An 11453-nucleotide genomic window follows, 5' to 3' on the forward strand; every position below is an offset into this window, starting at 1 on the left:
TTTTTTTTTTTAAGAGCCAGGTGTATTGGGAAAGATATAATTCCCCGTCAGATTTTAAAGACAGTGTTAAATATGTTGTGCTAGCTATTGTATCTATAATGTTACTTTCTGCTATAGAGAATGCTGTTTTTCAAATGTAAACTGTTGTTGACTACAATGGAAGTAGCATTTGAACAATTGAAGCGCTCTTCAAGTAATTTGTATTTCCACCTGATGACTGACTTTATATTACTAATTTGAAACTAAAAGATTGAAGATATGGTAAGGAGAGGCAACATGATGGTGTGCACAGGTACCCGGACTTTAAATAGACAGTAAAAAGGTTGACAGTGTCTAGATAGACATCAGATGTTAGACAGTAAATAGGTCGACAGGGACAAAAGGTCAACAGAGACAATCGGTCCACAGAGTAAAGGTCGACATGGAAGAAGGTTGACAAATACAAATGGTTGACATTGTCACGAAAATAGTCAGCACACAAATGGTCAACACATTTTTTTTTTGTTAGGGTTAGGCACTTACCAAAGGGTTAGAGTTAAGCACTTATTGCGACAGTTAGGGTTAGGCACCTACCCCAACACCAGGCACCAGAAGAGAGGGTTAGGCACTAGAAGGGACAGTTATGGTCAAGCACCTACCCCAATGGTTAGGTTAGGCACCAGGAGGGAGGGTTAGGCACCAAGGGGAGGGTTAGGGTGAAGATTATGGTTAAAAAAAATTGTGTCGATCATTTGTGTGTCGATTATTTTCATGTTGACCTTTTGACCATGTCGACCATTTGTACCCATCCACCGTCTTCTATGTCAGCATTTTCAAACTTTTGTCCCTGTCGACCAATTGACCATCTAATATCTGGTGTCTATCTAGACACTGTCAACTTTTTTACTGTCTATCTTTTCTACCATAACCGTGTGCACATATGGGGACATTGCTACTCTTCAGTGGCAATTGCACTCTATGCACATTAGTGGCATTGTATGTATGCAAACACAATGATGCCCCAAGGAAATAAAATATAGATTATGATACTGTTTGCACAAATAATTTATGAACTCGGCGCCAGTACCTAAACCAATCAATTAATCACTGGTGTAATATAAGGAAGTGAAACACGATGCAAGTAATCCCAAAGGCGTTAACCTACATGGGCGTCTGCTCCTATGTCAATAGTCTGTAGTGTTGGTGAATACACTACTTTTTAAATAGAAAAGGGGGGTTATTGACTGTGGGCGACCAACCTGCTATTGAGACATGGTGATATATATAAAGTGCTACGTGCAAATGTGCTTAATAATCAGCTAAACAAATGTATATTAAAACATAAAATAATAAAGTGCTTAGTGCAATGAAAGTTACTTTAGCAGCATAGACCAATGAAGTGACAAAAGATTGCTAATACCATTTAAAATACCAGTTAAAATAAAGTTTAAAAAAGATAAAAATAAACACTGTGGTTCCTAAAAGAGGAATTACCACCAAATAGCAATAATATATATATATATATATATATATATATATATATATATATATATATAAGCAATAAAAAATGGTTCGTTTTTCAGAAGTGAATAGGAGAATTTAGCTTATCTGAATATCAATGCAAGAGAGTCTGGATGTAAATCTCATGGGCAAGCGATAATGGTCCAACGCGTTTCATCCGTTGACTTCTTCCCGGGGATGAAGGTTAGGGAATGGTGGTCACCTACTTATACCCCATTTCCACCTTCTATTAGGGACTGAGAACGTCCGTGTCACAGTTCAATTGTGCATGTGGATCACATGTCAAAAATTCAAATATGGTGCATATCTTTATAGGGGGCGCCTAGTATCTAAACGTTCACCATAGGCAATGTCCATAACAACTTTTGGCAATGTCCATAAAAACTTTTAGTTAGTTTAGAGCATCAGGTCTAAAATAATCACATGCCTCCGCCCTTACATGTGTATACTTCCGCCAGGCCTATTACATCATGTCCGGTCACATGTCCCGCTCCGGGAAAGGCTAACATAATCGTCCTGCCTTTCATCATTCCTCCGTCACGTCCGGTCATGTGCCTCACTCCGGAACACCATAGCAATGCCGAACTCCCGCTTGCGTGCTTCCGTCATGCGTCTATGACACTTGGTCACGTGCAGCGCTCCATACTTCCTCCAGCTACCCATCTGTGTTATGCAGTCCATGTCATGCACTTCCGCCAGCACTTATGAAAAGTGTGGTTAACTTCCGCCCTTAGTTGCCATCATTATTGTCCATTGGTTTTGATACCTTTTAATAATAATGGGCCATATCTAGAAATAGATAAAATCAGTCATAAATTATGCGGATCTGGACCTTTGAGCATAAAGCTGTCCACCAATAGGTAATATCACTATCCTTGGTACAAATCATCATATGATGTAATTAGATACTTTATGTATAAGCCATAAAAAGATCAATTATGTGTGCAAGTATGAAAGGAATATTGTTGATAGAAATAAATAGTTGATGTCACTAAGTATAGCTAATAGATGCCATTCCTAAAATATATATAAACAATAAATAAATAATAAATGATAATGGGTATAGTACAGTTCCAAATGAGAAAGTTAATAATTATGTCCCTTCTTCTTTTAGTTGGGAAGAGATAGGGGACTAATGATAAATAGGTTAAAAGTACATGTTAAAATTAAAAGCAGAGACTGATGGTGTTTGAATTCCCATGGGGTTTAGATTCCAAGTTGTACAGAATTATTAAAAAAAAATGTTCCTTTCCAAGAGTAGAGGTTTCTGAATGATTATTGCATATAGTCCTTTTTCTTTTCTCATCTTTTCCATTTCCACATGAGACTGGATTCCGATCTTCAGGTGAAGCCCTCATGGGCTGGTGTAAAGAAAGCCTGGACTCTGATTAACTACAACACCCGGTATTCTCAGGAGGTCCCTCATCCCAGTACTAACCAGGCCCAGTTGTGTATAGCTTCCAAGATCAAACAAGATTGGGCACACGCACACTGGTATGGTAGTAGACATTCCCAAGGCTCTTCACCATCTAATCACCACTTAGATTTAATAGTAGTAATTAAAGGAAAAGTCAAATCTACCACACCTGGTATTCTTTGGGGGTCTCCCTCCCAAGTACTATCCAAGCACAATTCAAATTACCCCACTTGGGCACCCATCAAAAATGGGAAATGATGTTATAGTAGTAGAAAAAAACAATTGTATTCATCTCTTGTCTCCTTCTAGAGGAATGGTGCGATCTCGTAATAGCCATTGAATCCTTTGTGGACCATTGTATCAAGAGTAAAAATCCAGTACATTTCAAGTTTGGACAGGAGGTTTCCTAAATCACCCCCTCTGTCACTCAACATAACGTGTTCAATAGCTTTAAAATTAAGGTCTTCCGGATTGGAATTGTGTTTCTCAGAGAAGTGTTTAGACACCGCATGGCCTTCCACTTTGTTCTTAATGTTCCGGATATGCTCTTGAACACGTATTTTTAATGCTCTTTTAGTTTTTCCAACATACTTTATTCCGCAAGTACACTCCAACAAGTAGATAACTGATGTGGAATTGTAATTCATAATGCTTTTTATGGGGAATTCTTTAGAGCCTGCTGAATTCGTAAAAGATTTATGTGTGGGATGTAAATATTTGCATATGTTGCACCGTCCACACTTAAAGCTACCCTTGCAGCTTAGAATGCGACTCCCCATTTGCTTAACGTTTTTCTACAAATAGCTAGGTTCTAGAATGTCTTTTAAGTTTCTTGTCTTCCTAAAAACAATCTGTGGTTTGGGAGGATGTATCTCCTTCAAAACAGGATCCATAAGGAGAATATTCCAATTTTTGCTTAGGGATCTTTTAATTTTATTTTCATGTCCATTAAACGTAGTGATAAATGGAACCAAATCTATCTTGGAATTCTTGTCTTTGTACTTCAACAAATTGTTTCTATCCAGAGATTTGGTTTTGTTCAGGGCTTTCTCCAGGATCTCTTCCGGATATTCTTTATCTCTGAATCTGTCCACATATTGTTCCAGTTGTTCGTTGCATATTCTTGGGTCACTACAATTACGTTTAATTCTATAAAAATGAGAATATGGGATGTTCTCTTTCAATCTACTTAGATGACAACTTTTAAAGTGCAAATAACTATTGGCATCGACATGTTTAATAAAATTCTTTGTGGAGATTTCACCTTCATCTCCCATTAAAACCAAGTCTAAAAATTCAACAGATTTATTGTTAAAATTAGATGTGAATTTTAAATTCATATTATTGTTTGAAACCAGAGATAAAAACTGATTAAAAACTTCTTCTTGCCCTTGTCAAATAATTAGAATGTCATCTATGTACCTTTTATAAAAGATGATTTTTGCTTTATAAGGATTATTATTATAAACATAATTTTTTTCCCAGCATCCCATAAACAGATTTGCGAAACTGGGAGCGAAGTGATTCCCATCGCTGTACCACAGATTTGTTTATAAAATTGGTCTAAAAATTTAAAATAATTGTGATTCAATATAAAAGACATAAGATCATATAAAAACTCCTTGTGCAAATGGTCCACACTTCCATCCATCTCTAAGAATTCTCTTGTAGCATTAATTCCTTTTGTATGTTCAATATAGGTATATAAGGATTGTACATCAATTGTGACCCAATTATATTCTTCTCTCCATTGGATCTCTTTTAAGGACTGTAGCACATTGGTAGTGTCTTTCAGATATGAGTCCAGCTCCTTCACATACTTATGTAGAAAAATATCAACATATTTTGAATGGTGTGATGTGAGTGACTCTATCCCGGCTATGATAGGTCTACCCGGTGGTTTCTCCAATGATTTGTGTATTTTGGGTAGGAAATAAAATATGGGGGTAATGGGGTTATTTTTCATTAAGAACTGGAACTCTTCCTTAGTAATGATTTTGTTTTGTTATGTAGCCCATATACCAGGAGTACTCTTAATTCATTCATATATTCCTCTACGGGATCACTCTCTAGTTTCTCGTATGAATCTGTATCATTGAGGAGTCTAGTGGCTTCCTCAATGTAATATGATTGGTCCATGATGACTAACCCCCCCCCTTTATCAGCAGGTTTTATTACGATGTTTTGGTTATTTTTCAATTCCTTTAAAGCTTTTTTCTCTTGGCAATTCAGATTTTGTTTCTTAATTTTCTCTACCTCTTTCTCGCATAAGTCCTTTATCACCATCTCGTGAAAAACATTAATATGGCTCCCCTTGGATTCGACGGGGTAGTATGTACATTTCCCCTTCAGCCCAGATTTCGATGCATTCTCGTTCCAATTTCTAATTGGTGCACCCTCTTTTTTGGAAAATGTCTCTTAAGAGTTAAATTCCGAACAAATTTATTGAGGTCTATGAAGACATCAAACTTCTTCATAGTAGTAGTGGGTGCAAAAGTCAATCCTTTACTGAGTAAAGATATTTCAGGTTTCTGTAATACATGTTGCGAGATGTTAAAAATACCTGTATCCCTTGGATCTATTGGAGGGTCCTCCTTTTTAGGTTCCTTCCTCCTGTTGCCCCGCTTTCCTCATCGTCTCTGTACCTTCTTTTTAATAGTGATGCTGGATGGGTCATTTCTCTTAATGCGGTTTTTCTGTTGCTGAATATATTGTCCTGTCCCGGTGAAAAAAAAAGTTTACCATCACTGTTGGAATCCACGGAGGGAATTATCCATATGACAAACAGATTTTCTGCACTCCAACGTGACCAAAGAATATGCAATGAACAACTGGAACAATATGTGGACAGATTCAGAGATAAAGAATATCCGGAAGAGATCCTGGAGAAAACCCTGAGCAAAACCAAATCTCTGGATAGAAACAATTTGTTGAAGTATGGGGGACCACCTGAGAATACCAGGTGTTGTAGTTAATCAGAGTCCAGGCTTTCTTTACACCAGCCAATGAGGGCTTCACCTGAAGATCGGAATCCAGTCTCATGTGGAAATGGAAAAGATGAGAAAAGAAAAAGGACTATATGCAATAATCATTCAGAAACCTCTACTCTTGGAAAGGAACATTTTTTTTTTAATAATTCTGTACAACTTGGAATCTAAACCCCATGGGAATTCAAACACCATCAGTCTCTGCTTTTAATTTTAACATGTACTTTTAACCTATTTATTAGTAGTCCCCTATCTCTTCCCAACTAAAAGAAGAAGGGACAGAATTATTAACTTTCTCATTTGGAACTGTACTATACCCATTATCATTTATTATTTATTTATTGTTTATATATATTTTAGCAATGGCATCTATTAGCTATACTTAGTGACATCAACTATTTATTTCTATCAACAATATTCCTTTCATACTTGCACACATAATTGATCTTTTTATGGCTTATACATAAAGTATCTAATTACACCATATGATTATTTGTACCAAGGATAGTGATATTACCTATTGGTGGACAGCTTTATGCTCAAAGGTCCAGATCCGCATAATTTATGATTGATTTTATCTATTTCTAGATATGGCCCATTATTATTAAAAGGTATCAAAACCAATGGACAATAATGATGGCAACTAAGGGCGGAAGTTAACCACACTTTTCATAAGTGCTGGCGGAAGTGCATGACATGGACTGCATAACACAGATGGGTAGCCGGAGGAAGTATGGAGCGCTACACGTGACCAAGTGTCATAGACGCATGACGTAAGCACGCAAGCAGGAGTTCGGCGGTGCTATGGTGTTCCGGAGCGAGGCACATAACCAGACGTGATGGAGGAACGATGAAAGGCAGGACGATTATGTTAGCCTGTCCCGGAGCAGGACATGTGACCGGACATGATGTAATAGGCCTGGCGGAAGTATACACATGTAAGGGCGGAGGCATGTGATTATTTAGACCTGATGCTCTAAACTAACTAGAAGTTTTTATGGACATTGACAAAAGTTGTTATGTACATTGCCTATGGTGAACATTTAGATACTAGGCACCCCCTATAAAGATATGTGCCATATTTGAATTTTTGACATGTGATCCAGATGCACAATTGAACTGTGACCCGGAAGTTCTCAGTCCCTAATGGAAGGTGGAAAAGGGGTATAAATAGGTGACCACCATTCCCTAACCTTCATCCCCAGGAAGAAGTCAACGGACGAAATGCGTTGGGACATTATCGCTTGCCCATGAGATTTACATCCAGACTCTCTTGCATTGATATTCAGATAAGCTAAATTCTCCTATTCACTTCTGAAAAACGAACCATTTTTTATTGCTTATATATTTATATTATTGCTATTTGGTGGTAATTCCTCTTCTAGGAACCACAGTGTTTATTTTTATCTTTTTTAAACTTTATTAAATTGGTATTTTAAATGGTATTAGCAACCTTTTGTCACTTCATTGGTCTATGCTGCTAAAGTTACTTTCATTGCACTAAGCATTTTATTATTTTATGTTTTAATATACATTTGTTTAGCTGATTATTAAGCACATTTGCACGTAGCACTTTATATATATCACCATGTCTCAATAGCAGGTTGGTCGCCCACAGTCAATAACCTTCCTTTTCTATGATACTGTTTGGCCTGTATATATTAGACATTAAAATGATTGTGTATATGTCACTAGAATACAAACTGTATAAAAAAACAGTGACTAGAAGCTCTATTGTATATTATTAAGATATTCTCTGTATTCTATATTGATTATAAATATGTTTTCTGTACTTGTTTATCAGGCACTAGAATGCCTCTGTATTGTCTGTTTAGATGATTTCTGTAGTGCAGTTGTCAGGGACACCAGTAGATATCCCTGAGCTTGCACTCTGACTGTGGTTAGAGGCATTTGATTACCTTGACTGTATCACACTAGTGTCAGGAGTGAGGGCAGAGTGGAATGTAATATTCATACTGAACATTCTATCTCTTTGCCCTCTGTACTATACACCTCTCTTCTGCCACCACCCATGGTAATCGAAGGAGCCACAGGTCCCCTAGCACTCTATCACAATTTTCCGGGCTCAGCGACACAAACTACTGCTCACTTACTTGTCTCCCCCTGCCTCTAGCAATCAATAAAAATTATTACATAACCATACTTATGTAATATGTGGAAAGGGTGCCCTAGACTGCACACCCTGAAAATATATATAATGGGAGGTGCTACCTGTAGAGACTATTGTTGCAAACATACAAAAAAGAATTGCAGATGCACAACTCCAGCATTACTCATTATATATTAAAAATACATTTTGCAATAGAATTTTGCAAATAATAAAAGAGGTTTTGGCATAATCATGGCCATGGTTATGGGTCTACCCACCGCGCCCAGGTAACCTCTGAGGGTAGGTCCCTAACATACTGGGGTTGAAATCCAGAGTGTGTGGGTCCCCTGGATTGCTTTGGTTGGGCTGCTTCAGGGCATCGCATTATATACACATTTTTCCTTTCTTGCACTTTTAGCACTTCCATTGTTTGTTTAATATATATGTATTATTTTCACATCTTTATTTTTCACCTTACTATATGCAGCAGCAGCTGCTCTTATCTATCCTACACCTTTTTACACTTCACCGTTCCTTATTGGAGTGATGCCCTGGGGTGGCTCAGCTGGGCTGGTTTGGGGGTGTCCTGTGATAATGATAATGAGTAATGTTGGAGTTGTGCATCTGTAATTCTTTTTTGTATGTTTGCAAACTTATCTAATAGCTTCTTCAAAGACTGGGCTCTGGAGCATATATGAAATAGACTAAAAAAAGGAACACTTTATAAAAGAATTACAATGTCTAGTTACTTAAATTATATAAAGAAAAAGGGTTACAGGTTACATAAACGTGTTGCAACTTAAAATAAAAAGGAATATAACACAGCTAATTCTGGCCAGGAGGATTTACAGTACATACAGGTACAGACTTCAATTTAGAATTTATCCCCCAGTCTGACACAGAACAAAAGACTCCCATACCTTTTATCCCTGGTGCACCCACCCCACAGTTGATGGCATGACCAAGTCTCTGATGACTGGCTGACCAATTAATTAAAACGGGGTCCATATTAGGACTGCCCATATAATTTTTAACTTAAGTTCAAATAACTGTACATAATGTGCACTGTGTGGTAGCTGAATGCAATATGGTATGAGCACATTGACCTCTATGATTTAAGATAGCAAATTAGTAGAAACACAACATCACTGTGATGTATAATTGGTTAAATACCTCAATTCTCACAACCTTTAGTCCTAGTGTTTCCCAAATCACACCTAACCAGCACACTACCATCAGGTATATTTTTATGATTTCTGAAGCTCCTAACCATTGTGGAAACATTAATTGTATGTCAAAATAGATTACATATGGTTCGAGTCTTTGTTTTCTGTTTGCAGTCTGAATACACCTTTGTAGGTAAACGGCTGAGTGTTTACCCTCCTCCTGTATTAGGAGTCAGACTAGCATCCTTACCTCATTTGTATGCAGCCCTAGCTGTAAAGGGCTTGTCTACGCATCCTGTCCCGGTTATAGCATTAGTTATCATTTGAGCAGTAATTGAATTATTAGTTATGCAAGCTATTTCCCTTTCTACAATGCCCTAGAATGCCTATACTCTCTACATAATATTGTGTGTATTGCACGTAGATCATTTGAATGCTCTTTACGTTGTATATATGACATTAGAATGTATGTGGCTTGTTGCCATGGGAACCAGTGGCGGTGGCAGGGACCTGTGATAAACATAGTGTAGGATTCTTTCACTTGCAGTTTTTCTAGGATTAATATATAACACAACATAAGTTGGAATATGGCCTAAATAAGCAAGTGCTGGGTTCGCTTAACTCAGGAGAAGGGAGAAAGAAGACTTTGGGGCCCTTTTATTAAGCCGGTTTTTCATAAAATTTAGCAAAACCCTGCAGTTTATGTAGCTTGTATATATCAGAGTGTGGCTTTTTTTCTCAACCTGATATTTGTTTTGGATTTATATTTAATTATGGCTAAACCTGATTGCTGTTTGATAATTCAATGAGTAGACAGGGGGTCTGTATAGCCACATGTATCCTTCTAAGTTCTGTGACCCTCATTCAGAGGCGGTCACAAGAAGCGATTGCTCTCTCTGAATGAGGGCGGCCGCTTCATTTTTGAAGTGCGGCCTCCTGGTCGTTAGTTAAGCTGTGGGTTACCACCCACAGCTTAACGATCGACCAGGTTGATGGTCGCGATGGTGATCACCATCGCGACCATCGGGGCTTACGACCAGACCCTAAGATTGGGTTTGGGCACGCGTAAGCCCCAGGGAGCTTTCTGCTCTGATGGAGCAGGAAGCTCCCCTCTTACATCACTGATGATGTCAGTGTGGCCGCCTACAAAATGGTAGGCGTTCATTAAGGAACGCCTCCATTTTGGAAACCACCCCCCCAGCCCGCCTACCAAACGGGGCGAGCTGTCGATCAACATCGACAGCCGCCCCTTTGTTAGCGAGCTCCGGAGCGAGAGAGTTTCTCTGTTACTCCGGGGCTTGCGCACGCGCAGTGCGTCCGCTGCGCGTGCGCAGGACTAACCATCGAGTCAGTTGGGAGCGCATGTGCGCTTGCGACCGACTTTGAATGAGGTCCTGTGTCCTCTATTCTTTGGTAGCTGATATCCATTAAATATTGCATATTGATTATTTAATTATTACACTATTGATTAAGGATTGGTAGCACATGCAATTTCATACATTTTCTTAAAGTGAAGAGATGCTAAATGGTAGAGAATAGCTGCTGAAGAAATGTATACATCATGATTTGCTCATATTCAGTCTAGGTTTCTTTAAAAAAAAAAAATGTTGATTTGCAAAACATGCCTTATAGGAGTTATCTATGCTCCTATATAAATTATATGATTCAAAATGAGTAGTATTTATTTTCTTTCAGTGTGTCTTTTGGGATTACTGACACTGCAAGTCTGCTGTTGCTTGAGTATTAAGTTGCTCATCTCATGAGACCTAGCAGCTACACTGATCTTTTCATGTTTTGTTAAAGCCTCCAAGTGTTGCCTGCTGGGACATTGTGCATTACATTTTCCACCTCTACATAGCTGTGCTTTAGGGTGTTTTGTTCATACTACACACAGCTCGAAATTATTTGTATTGTTACATTTAAACACTTAGCAAGTTAAATTTTAAAAATGTTCAAAAATGTCCCCAAAATTGTTGATTTTTTCAATCAGATTATGTAAATAATAGCTGTTTAAACCCGATTCAGTATAATTCTTATTAAAAAACATGCAGATTTGTTAATAACATCATATGGAATAAGGGATAAATAGCTATAATTTACATAAGTTGATCATTTTAAAAAATCTAAAATTTGGGGGCCATTTTTGTAAAAAATATATATACTTTTTTAAACATAATTTTAGCTACATTTCTTGCAAGAAGAGGAGCCAAGAGCAGAAGACGATCCTAGGGATCACCCATGACTGCTGGCTGGGAGGGGGTGAGGTCAGGGGA

General features: G+C 37.9%; 1 pseudogene; it reads right to left on the reverse strand.

The window, feature by feature from the left end:
* Positions 1-2889: 2889 nt before the first annotated feature.
* LOC148534558 (5S ribosomal RNA) lies at positions 2890-3008 on the reverse strand (annotated as a pseudogene).
* Between the last annotated feature and the right edge of the window lie 8445 nt (positions 3009-11453).

This window comes from Taudactylus pleione, unplaced genomic scaffold, assembly GCF_031769625.1.
Source record: "Taudactylus pleione unplaced genomic scaffold, aTauple2 ptg000066l, whole genome shotgun sequence".
In the NCBI taxonomy this organism is placed as follows: Eukaryota; Metazoa; Chordata; class Amphibia; order Anura; family Myobatrachidae; genus Taudactylus; species Taudactylus pleione.